Consider the following 11,031-nt stretch of genomic DNA (forward strand, 5'->3'; position numbering starts at 1 on the left):
AATATGATATAATCATCTGACGATCATATGTATATTGATATGCTATTCATTCCTGGTTTCCACTGCATACCAATTCATTACCCCCTCCCCTATTCCCGTAATTATTCTATTGTACATATTACTTCATTCTTGTAGCTACATATGTGTTGAAAAGCTGATTACTAAGCAGGTAACAAATTTACATAAGTGTCACGACACTTGTTTTTCTTTCCTTTTCTGTTTTATAAAACATGTATTTCGATGTATTGTCAAACAAAATTTTAATAAAACAAAGTTTAAACCAATACAATTTAGATAAAGCATTCATCAAGCAAGAGTTCTAGTATTGGATTCTAGTAAAAATCTGAGTCTAAAGAAGAAGACTTTTAAAATTCCAGCCAATATTCCAATGGGCTCTGCCCTTCCGAACCAAGGGGTGAGTCATGGTCTTACTTTCTGATAGCATCAAATTGATATCTCATTATTATTTCAAGCAATTTGAATTATTTCATGTAGAGTTAAAAACAAAATATGCCTTTAAACATCATTTACCTATATAAACTATAGTAAACTATACCCCTTCCCAAAGGATGACCTGATGACTATGGGGCAATTTTGATACAACACCTAGGGACTTTTCTGTCCATGATCAGTGCACCGGAATCTGAATCCGAATCTATAGTAACTTGAGTGTCCTAATAACAATGAATGGAAGGCTGAGAATAGAAGAATACTTGATGATGTGCAAATTTTTATTGGAAAATCCCGTCGTTTTAATTTTTATATGACTTAAAGCCATGATGTTAACAAAAAATATACTATAGATTCTATATTATATCCAGGAGATTCTAGCTGAGCATGACTATTGTCTATTACGTGTCCTTATCTTGACATTGTAAATAATTACACTCTATATATATTAAATGAATTTATTATTTTTAATTGTAACAGTTGTTGGTAGCAGTGACCTGTGCAATATATGCACATGGACTTTTGGTCTAAGCCTGCCAATATCTGCCTATGATAGTGTATATATATGCTGAAAAAAATGTATTTTTACATGTACTTGTATGTGTGTGTAAGTGTGTATGAGGTGTGTGAGATGTTTCCTTCGTGAGTTACTTCCCCTTAGTCTTGTGTTAATATGAATTATTTTGTGTTAATTTTTTCATTTGTAACATGTCTAAAATATTATGTCTCCTTGTTTATTCCACTTTGGCCATTTGACAAGAGAGAATTTATATAGGCTTTGCCTGTTATTCAATCCAATTGATTACGACATATTGTCAATAAAATTTGATAAAATGAAAAAGGCTGAGAATGTGTCCAGGTCCAGCGCTCGTGTAAGTATGTTGCTATGTTTGTACTTGTATGTAAATATGGTAAATAGTGACTGTCCCTTTAATAATCCTATCATTTCAAACATATTTTCATTGAAGTATCACCTGCATACATTTCATATATTCACACTTGCTAATGTTTTGCTATTGATTTATTATCCAGAACCAATGTCACCAGATCTTGTGTATACTGTGGCTGTACGTCATGCCTACCACATACTGTTAGAAGCCTCATATCATCCATCAATATTTGATAACGGTTAAGATAATCTTAGCTGATTGTAGCATGTGTGTGTTGGGGGTGACGTATAGCACAATATCACTTACCAAAATGAAATTGATTTTTTCATATCTATTCAGATCACACGGAGAGAATATTTTTTATATAATGTATATGCTTATCATCAAAATTAAACTTATATTACTGTGTATGGAGATCCATACCATCCCGGTCCTCAAGGTAATATGGGAAATTACTCACTCCTTGATGACATATCAATTGCACATTTGAATATATGCTCACTTAGAAATAAAACTGATATCCTTGAGAGTGAACTTGCTGATCATGACATCATCTGCCTTACGGAAACTCATCTCAATGACTCTATCCCTGACGATGCTATTTCTTTATCTGATCACTCTCATATTTTCCATAAAGACAGACTTGATAGAAGAGGCTGAAGAGTTCTTATTTATACCAATGACAAAATTATATCTTAAAGTAGACTAGACTTAGAGAAAGCAGTTTTGGAAATCATTTGGATTGAAATTACTCTTAGTCATAAAAAAAAAGTACTCTTAGGTTGCATCTATAGACCCCCAAACTCTGTTGTGGATTATTGGAGTACACTTGATGATGTGTTGGACAATATCACTGAACTTGGCAGGGTTATATACTTATTTGAGACATCAATCAGGAAATGCCAAACGTACAACCAAATTCTCATATCATGCGGATTATGACTAAGTTTGGCATTACTAATATTATTCACGAATCTACAAGAACTACTCCTACATCTTCTACATCTCTCGATATTGTTATGACTAAATATACTGATATAGTAAACAAAATCCTTCTGTCCAAACTCCAATTTGTAGTGATCACAGTCCAATTATTTGCAATATATCTTTTAAAACTCTGCATATAAAAAGACTATTATGTACTTTAGTGATACTGACTTTGTTACTGCTAACATCCATTTATCTAATATTGATTGGGATACATGTTTGAATGAAAATGTTGATATAGAGACTATGAATAATTTTATTTCCAGTGAAATTCATAATTGTATTGAAAAATATGAACCACATAAAGTTGTCACTATTCGTCCAAATGATAAAGTCTGGATGAACAATGATATTAGATTACACATTAGGAAACGAAATCGTCAACATACCAGGGCCAAACATACTAATACTACTGCAACCTGGCAAAAATTCAGAGATATGCGAAACACAGTTATTGACCTTCAAAATTCCCTTATTGACAAATCTATTCCTCCAGGTAAGTGGTGGCGGGTTGCAAAGTCTATTATGAACATCAACAATAAATCAAACAATGATGCTCCTCTTCAAATAAATGGTGAACTTAAATCACATCCTGTGGATAAAGCAGAATCTTTTAACTCAAATTCACCTCTGTCTCTACTTCTGACAAAACTGACCTTGACATTCCTCCTAATTGTCCTATCTCATAAGAAAAATTATCTTCCATTATTATCACTGAACAGGATGTTCATGATCAGCTCCAACTTATTAATGAAAAAAACCTGCTGGTCCAGATGCAAACATTAAAAGCTGGTGCACCCCAAGGCTCGGTTCTCGGGCCTTATTTATTTTAAATATTTATTAATGACCTAGAAGATGAACTCCACTCCCATGTCGAACTCTTTGCTGATGACACTTCTCTTTACGTTTTGATAGATGGTGATGGCAAACATGCTGCAGATATTCTTAATGAGGATTTAAGGAGAATGTCTCTCTGGGCTGATAAATGGGGAATATCATTTAATCCAAGTAAAACTAAATCATTACTAATGTCTAATAAAAATAATTCTGAGACATCTCATCCATATTTGGTATTCTCAAATAGTGTTGCTATAAATGTCAAAAATCATAAACATCTTGGTTTGCTTTTTAATGGTCGTGGATCATGGTCTGAGCAAGTTAATTATATATATGGAAAAAGCTGTACAAAACTACAAATAATGCGAATGCTCAAACACAAGCTGGATAGAAAATCTCTTGAAATAATTTATAAATCTTTTATAAGACCAACACTTGAATATGCTTGTGCTGTGTGGAATAATTGCACCCAGGGTGAAAGTGACTTATTTGAATCAGTCCAATTAGAATTATATCGGGTTTGAGAAGTCATAACTTAATATATAAGGAAGCTGGTGTAGATAAACTAAAAATAAGACGTGATAATTACCAATGTATATTATTTTTCAAGATACTGCAGCATGACTGTCCTGGCCATCTTTATGATAGTATTTTACCATATTTTAATAATGATATTAATCCTCGCGTTAGACATCATAGAAACTTTATTGTTCCCTTGTGCAGAACCAACTTGTATAAAAACCAATTGGTTTTATATAATAGCTATATTTTCAATTATAGTATATCAATTCTATCTTCTTGTAATATGATGTATATGTACATGTAACTGTTCTGTTTCACTGTGTCTTGAAAAAGGAGCGGATCGCTCCGAAAATTTGACAACCTAAACTTGTCCACACTGTGGGATTTTACCGTCTATATTACTTCTTTGACCCATATATATATATGTATATATGAATGCATGATATGTGTGTATTTTCTCTGAAAAGGGCTTTTATAGGCAATGCCTGTGCCTAATCCAGTTGTGTTTTCTTGAATACAATAAAATTGATTTGAAATGAAATGAATCTGAAGAAGATTTTTGAAATATTGGTCAATTTTCCCTTTGAAGCCCTATATATCCTAACCCCTGGGGTGGCGGCAGGGACCCCACATTTACAATTTGAAACCCTCTTTCACAAAGAAAGATTAGTATAAAGTCTTTAAAGAAAAGCATACCTTGTGGGACTTATAATAAAAATGAAATGAACAAAATATAATAAAAAGCAGTTAAATTCAAAGTGTAAAATTCTGCAGGCCTAGTCCAGGAGTTAAACCCTGGACTTCAGATTACAGTATATATATAGCAGACTGGGGTGATTGAGCTGCATGAGCATTGACATTGGAACTGTCCTGGCCCAAATGTGCTAAATTTATGTATCCAAAACAAAATTAAGGGGAGGTTAATGTATATATAAATACCAATACTTTAGCTACAGTTATATATATACTTTAAATAACTGTCCAAGATCCAAAGAAGAATTCAGTTAAATCACTCAGTCTTAGAATTTAGATATAAACACCATATACACACCATTATGATTGCCTATGGGTCTTAACCGTTAAGTTTGAACACTGAACCACTTTGATCAAATCGCCCCTATGCTAGAAGGCCACTCCGTCATATGGAGATTTCGTGGGGATTTTGGCAATTTGTACAATTTTGAATTCCCACTTCCTCACAATGCTTCCAGGCAAATATGGATGCTATCCTATTATCCTTTTCATAGTTTTACAAGAGAAGATATTCAAAGCAATATGGCAATATTAACCCCGTTTTTGCCCCTACACTCAATCCCCTGTGTGTTTAGCTGCACTATTTCTACATTTTTTTGTGAATCAATGTTCTAATAAAGAATTTAGAGAACTTGTTGTGGATGAAGATATTTGTACAGTGGTATCATGCTTTAGGTTCAAAATATGTTTACGATATAATGTTTTCTTACATTAAAATGTAAATGATTGAATTGTTTTATCATTTAGTTATTCAAAAGGAATGGATATTGCAGTCATTGCTTCTCCAATATTGGAATATTGAGAAATTGAATGCTGGTTTAGAGTTACAAAATGGGAATAATATAATTACTTTTAAATAAGGATTTTGAATCATCTTTCATAACAACATAATACTGATTTAGAATCATCTTTGAGCTAATATTATTTCGTTTGCATGTAAATGAGAGATGTTGTAACATCATCAATTCTTTATTGTTTGTCTGTGTGTACTTAGAAATTACCATGTTCTTTGCAGGTTATGAAAAAATTAACACACTCGTACTAGCTGTGAATGCTCCTAGCGTCCTGTCACTCCAGCATGGTGACCTTATCATATTGAAATGTTTGAAATTAGTGTCCTATAATGAAAATCGCTTACTGGCAATCCATAGACAACTACCAAAGTTTTCCCCAGGCCTGTTACCACCCAGGAATACAACCATGCTAGCCCATTCAAAGGGTCATATATGGCCGAGATATACAACATAGTAATTAGTGAACTAAACTTTGAAGGTTGTTTCGAAAATGCAAATACAAGCCCAACTTATGTTTCAAAGTAAACATAGACATTTTTTACGAGCCTGGGGCATTGGGCTTGACAATTTAGGCAAACATGTAATTGTTCGTGAACTGAAAAAAAAGTACATTGTTTCATTATTTTTTCAGTCCCCGAAGGGTTCTCGAAGGAAGATTGTCAGGGACATATCTTCTATACTATTTCTCCTGGAGTAACCAGATTTGGTGTACAAGGACATCTTTGTAATGTGGAGAGAAGAGTCCAAGGAAAAGGTCACTTTGACCAAACTGTGTCCTATGCTTTGACCTTTGACCTTTACTTTCGAAAAAAGTTGGTCCGGGGCATATCTTCTCTACTTTTTCACCTGGAGTAACAAGATTTGATGTTCAAGGATGGAGAAGTGCAGAGTGCAGGATTTAGGTCACTGTGACCTATGACTTGACCTTTGACCTTTACTTTTGAAAATATTTGTACGGGGCATATCTTCTATGCTATGTCATCTGGAGTAACCAGATTTTGTGAACAAAGTCATCTTGTGATGGTGTAGTGAAGTAGGTCACTATGACCTCACTGTAGCCTATAAGCTTTCTGGCATAAGTGTACTGTTTCAGTATAGAAATTCTTACTGGTGGCCTTGTGGGTCTATGGATTGCCTTGCAATACTTTGCCTCATTTCCGTTGCATATAATGTGGCAGAAAGAGTAGTAAATGTTATCCGGAATCCTGTGCATTCAGTGAAATACTGACCAGTATTCTGTGTCATGTATACAGCATGAAGTTTTTCTGCAGAAGTATTTTATTTTATTTCAAAGTAACATGGAAATTGCATCCAAACGACCTGATCTATAACAGCAACACAGTATTGGAGTCCAGTTGAATTCCAAATCTAAGTTTTTGTAATATTTCCATTATCTTAGGCGTCAACACGCGTCCGTCTGTATGATGAAGTGAATTCAGTTTTAGAATACTGTTTCCATTAACACATTGTATCGGTGCTATCTCCAGTGTGTGTGTTACGTGCATCTGTTAAACTGAGAGGCACTTTTTGTCTTTAATGCCGTTTTCAGGCTTATTAGTGCCGTTTTCAGGCTTATTAGTGAAAACAAACTCATCAACAAATATTGCTGCCTCAAGTCAACCAACTTAATAACATACATTTATCTTTAAATGTACTGGATGACGGTCCATAACTCCTTTCCAGGAAAAAAAATATTATTTTCAGAGGTTTTACAGGCGATAAAGTGAGAAATATCATGATAGTAACAAAAAATTGTCACTTCAACTTGAATTGCCGTCTGAACTCGTTTATCTCAAGCACTTCCATACTACTGTAACTGGGACTTAGTCCTGAATCTTGACACCTTTACGGATTCCAACTCACAAAACAGAATTTAACTGTGACTAGATTAAAAGTAGCTGTCTGTGAAATTCGGTCGTATTGAGGAAGAAGACAAATGTAGAGATGAGCTGATGCTCTTATCTCCGAAAGGGAAAATTTAACCTTGAGAGAGAAATCACCGAGATTGAAGCTTTATAGTTCCTGATATCCGACGGGAAAGAAACAAAACTGTAACTCAAATTCATCCGAGGACAACCGCATATATGCAATATATGACAATATTAACATGAGCCAAAGAATCAAGATGCTGCGAACACTTGGTACAGTAAAGTTCATGCTGTGAGCCTTCATCTTCCAAAGAATTGACCGGAACTCAAGTAACTATGTATCATCAATAAGTTACTGGAAAACCAAAATACATCAGTCATAATGTATAATACCTATTTGCAATAAGATTCATCAGTTTGTAAGTATGTGATATCAAAGTTTTACTTTTTACACAAACAATATACGTATTAAACGTGTCGCAACGTTTCACGACCGACTGGTCCCTTTGTCTTGCTATGACAGAGTGTTTAGTTATAGTTTGACAAGGGATTCTTTTGAAATTCATCGAAATTAATGGGACCGATGAGAATTACGTCCGGCACAATAAAATATCTGAATTAATTAAAATAACTGAAATAATTGAATTTACCGGAATCGACAGAATCCTTTATCATATATATACACTTACTGCGCCCTAGTGGAGGACTTAAAGAATACATACCGTGATCGGGAATTACAAATTAGAGGGTATTAAGGTCTATGCAGTTTTATCCACTACCAAATGTTAATAGATTGAAATTAAGTCTAGAATCTGGAACGTTAAAGTACAGAATCGACAAATCATGTGTTAAATAGGACAAAATATCCTGACACAAGTACGGACATTATTATCTGTTTCCGTCCAAACGGAATGCTGTGTATATACGTGATGTCGATGGTATTAATGTGACGGGTACTGATCATATAATCGTTGAGAGGGAAGGCATTAATTAAATAACGTTAAATGTGATGTTTTGATGTAAAAAATACAGACACATGTAGTCAATACATAGCATGTCAATATATTCAGGTGGTATACTGAAAATATTTTTACATGAGTGTTATTTTTTTAGGTCATCGAATTGTAATGCCAATTCATCCTTGTTTTGTTTTAATATAAATGGAACTGTCGGTTTTATGTCATATTCATCCCATTTATTGATACTATATACTACTGCAGTTCCAAGTAGTTTCGGAGAATCAAACACGCCTGGGTAAGGTAGACACACATCCTTTCTCATTCCGTGTTTGTTCTGTGATATGAAAAAGGTCTGTTGAATGCAGCCATGAAATATCAGGTAAATTGGTATTTTCCTTTCATCGTTGCTTTTTTTCATTGATTATCATTAATTATTTATCAATGCAATACAACCTGACACTAAAGTAACCCTTGACCCTCGGCCAACCGTATGGACTAAAGTAGGAAGAGCGTGCATCATAAGATGTGTATGCATTCCTCTCCCTTCATCTCGCATACACAAAGTTCCATTTAATTGTGGTTTGAATCATACAAAATGTAAGTGTCATCAGCAACATTTTGTCCGATTTCACCTGTTAACTGTGTCAAAACCCTCCCAAATACACAGGGTAAATCCCATAAACACACAGGTAAATCTCGCCTGATACACAGGTAAATCTCCCAAATACACAGGGTAAATCTCCCAAATACACAGGGTAAATCTCGCCTGATACATTGTACAAAAGACACTGTTGTGTATAATATAGTTGGTAACATGAAAGGAAAACTACTTATCATTTTGCTTTTAAAATTTCAAAATAAAAACATATGAACGAATTTCTACATAAAACAGTTTGAAGTACGACACTCACATCATTATGTACGAAAGGTTGGTGATCAAAATTTCACTACAGACGGTACATGATAACCAGGTAAAAGTATTGCTTAATTCACGCATCAATGAACATCCCCACTTACTAATTCACTCCATCTCCTACAAGTCCTTAGTTACATTTACACTGGTTCACAGACTCGTCACAGTAGGCGTTGGTCAAGCAAGCTCCATGACACGGTACTGTGGTTAATAAATAACGTTTTACAAGTATTGGTTTGTAAGGAGGTAGACATTTGTTTTTATCAAGTTTCACTCAGACTATACAGAGGTGAATGTTACATAGATTTTATTGAATGATTTGTATATTGTCAAAAGATTCTTGATAAAGAAAATACAACGTAAAAGATATGACAAGTCTGATTAAGACATTTGCAACCTATTTTCAATCAACATATTTCAGTTTTTGTGTACAACCTTTGTTTGGGATCACGACTACTTATAACTGTCTCCTCTTTAGTCACAATGTCAGTGTTACATGTGATATACAAAATGTGCTAGTAAGAAGGGAGATAACACTGGCAATAAAAGACGTTGTTTTCATGTTAGATTTCAATCATTTGGTCAATATTGATATTATTGATTGATAATAAAAATATGTATATATTGTCAAAAGATTCTTGATAAAGAAAGTACAACGTAATAGATATGTCAAGTGGGGGACTCCTGATTAAGGCATTTGCGAATTATTTCCAATCAACATATTTCCGTTTTTGTGTATTAAAGTTGTATTTATTATTTACATGTAAACGTGATAATATCATTTACTTAAATGAATCAAAATAAAACGTTTACCTGGCTTTAGATGTATAGTAAGAATGATGGTCTTTAGGAATATTTATAGTTTATATTTTTATTTGTGAAATTTGGGTTAAATGTAATAAATGGGCGTGTTGGTGCAAATAAAACGTTAACTTACTCTCGTCAAAGATATATCTTTCAAACGACGCCTTATACTTACAGTGACATTCTGAATATGGATTCCCCAGACATCCTTCTCCACATATGCAAATGTGTTGTGTCGTGTTGCATTTGGCATTGACTTTACATCGTCCTTGGCATGGAACTGTACAAATAAACAGAAATAGATAGATTGTCTTTTATGACACAATTTGCATTAGTTTTCAAAATGTGAGCAGCTCTTAAGAATATAAATACTGATACAAATATGCTTCAGTGTATTTTGATGATTTCCTTACATTATAATAAACAATAATTTATTTTCGTTATTACTAGTGATGCAACATTACCTAGTGTACGACTTACACTTATCATTCCAGTATAGTGTTCTTATGATAGTGTGATGGTGTAAAATATGAAACGATGTTACCACTATAGCTCGTATACGACACATACCGAACCTACCTCAGCAGAAATTGTAAAATATATACCAACTATACTACTGAGCCAGTGTATAATATAAACAAATGTTACTACTAGAGCAAAGCCTCGAGGCGCAAAAAAAACCCACCACACCACGAATCAAAAAGACAATAAAAGAAAAGACATTATTTACGGTTATCGATATTGTCCTGATACCTCCCTATCAAATCTAGAACTGAAATACTTTGTCATTTTTTGCATCGATTAATTTGTCAGACAATTCTGACTCTTCATATAGAATATTCAGTCTCTTTATATTGCTCTAAAAATATCATAATTATTATTTTAAAACTTGACCTTGGTAACACGCCACTTATAAACAGTTGTTATATTGTGGAACACCATGAAACAAAGTGTATCGTTTATGTTGAATTGGTTCGAGTAAAATTGGAAAATAAGGAATGTTTCAAAAAAATGTTTTGGTTAAGCTCAATTATTAACTGGAAGTATTGCTGCTGTCCATGGTTTGCTCATAACACGAACACCAGCATGGATTGTATACAGTGTATGTCCTTACTTTCACAATTTTCATTGTGGAGAACGTAACCCTCGTTACAGCGACTTTCCTGGGTCAGAATATCACAGTGATCGTTTCGTTTGCATCAACCTCCACATGGTACTGCAAAACACAATTAAAAACTATACATTTCTAATAAA

Source organism: Mizuhopecten yessoensis, unplaced genomic scaffold (assembly GCF_002113885.1).
Source record: "Mizuhopecten yessoensis strain PY_sf001 unplaced genomic scaffold, ASM211388v2 scaffold455, whole genome shotgun sequence".
In the NCBI taxonomy this organism is placed as follows: Eukaryota; Metazoa; Mollusca; class Bivalvia; order Pectinida; family Pectinidae; genus Mizuhopecten; species Mizuhopecten yessoensis.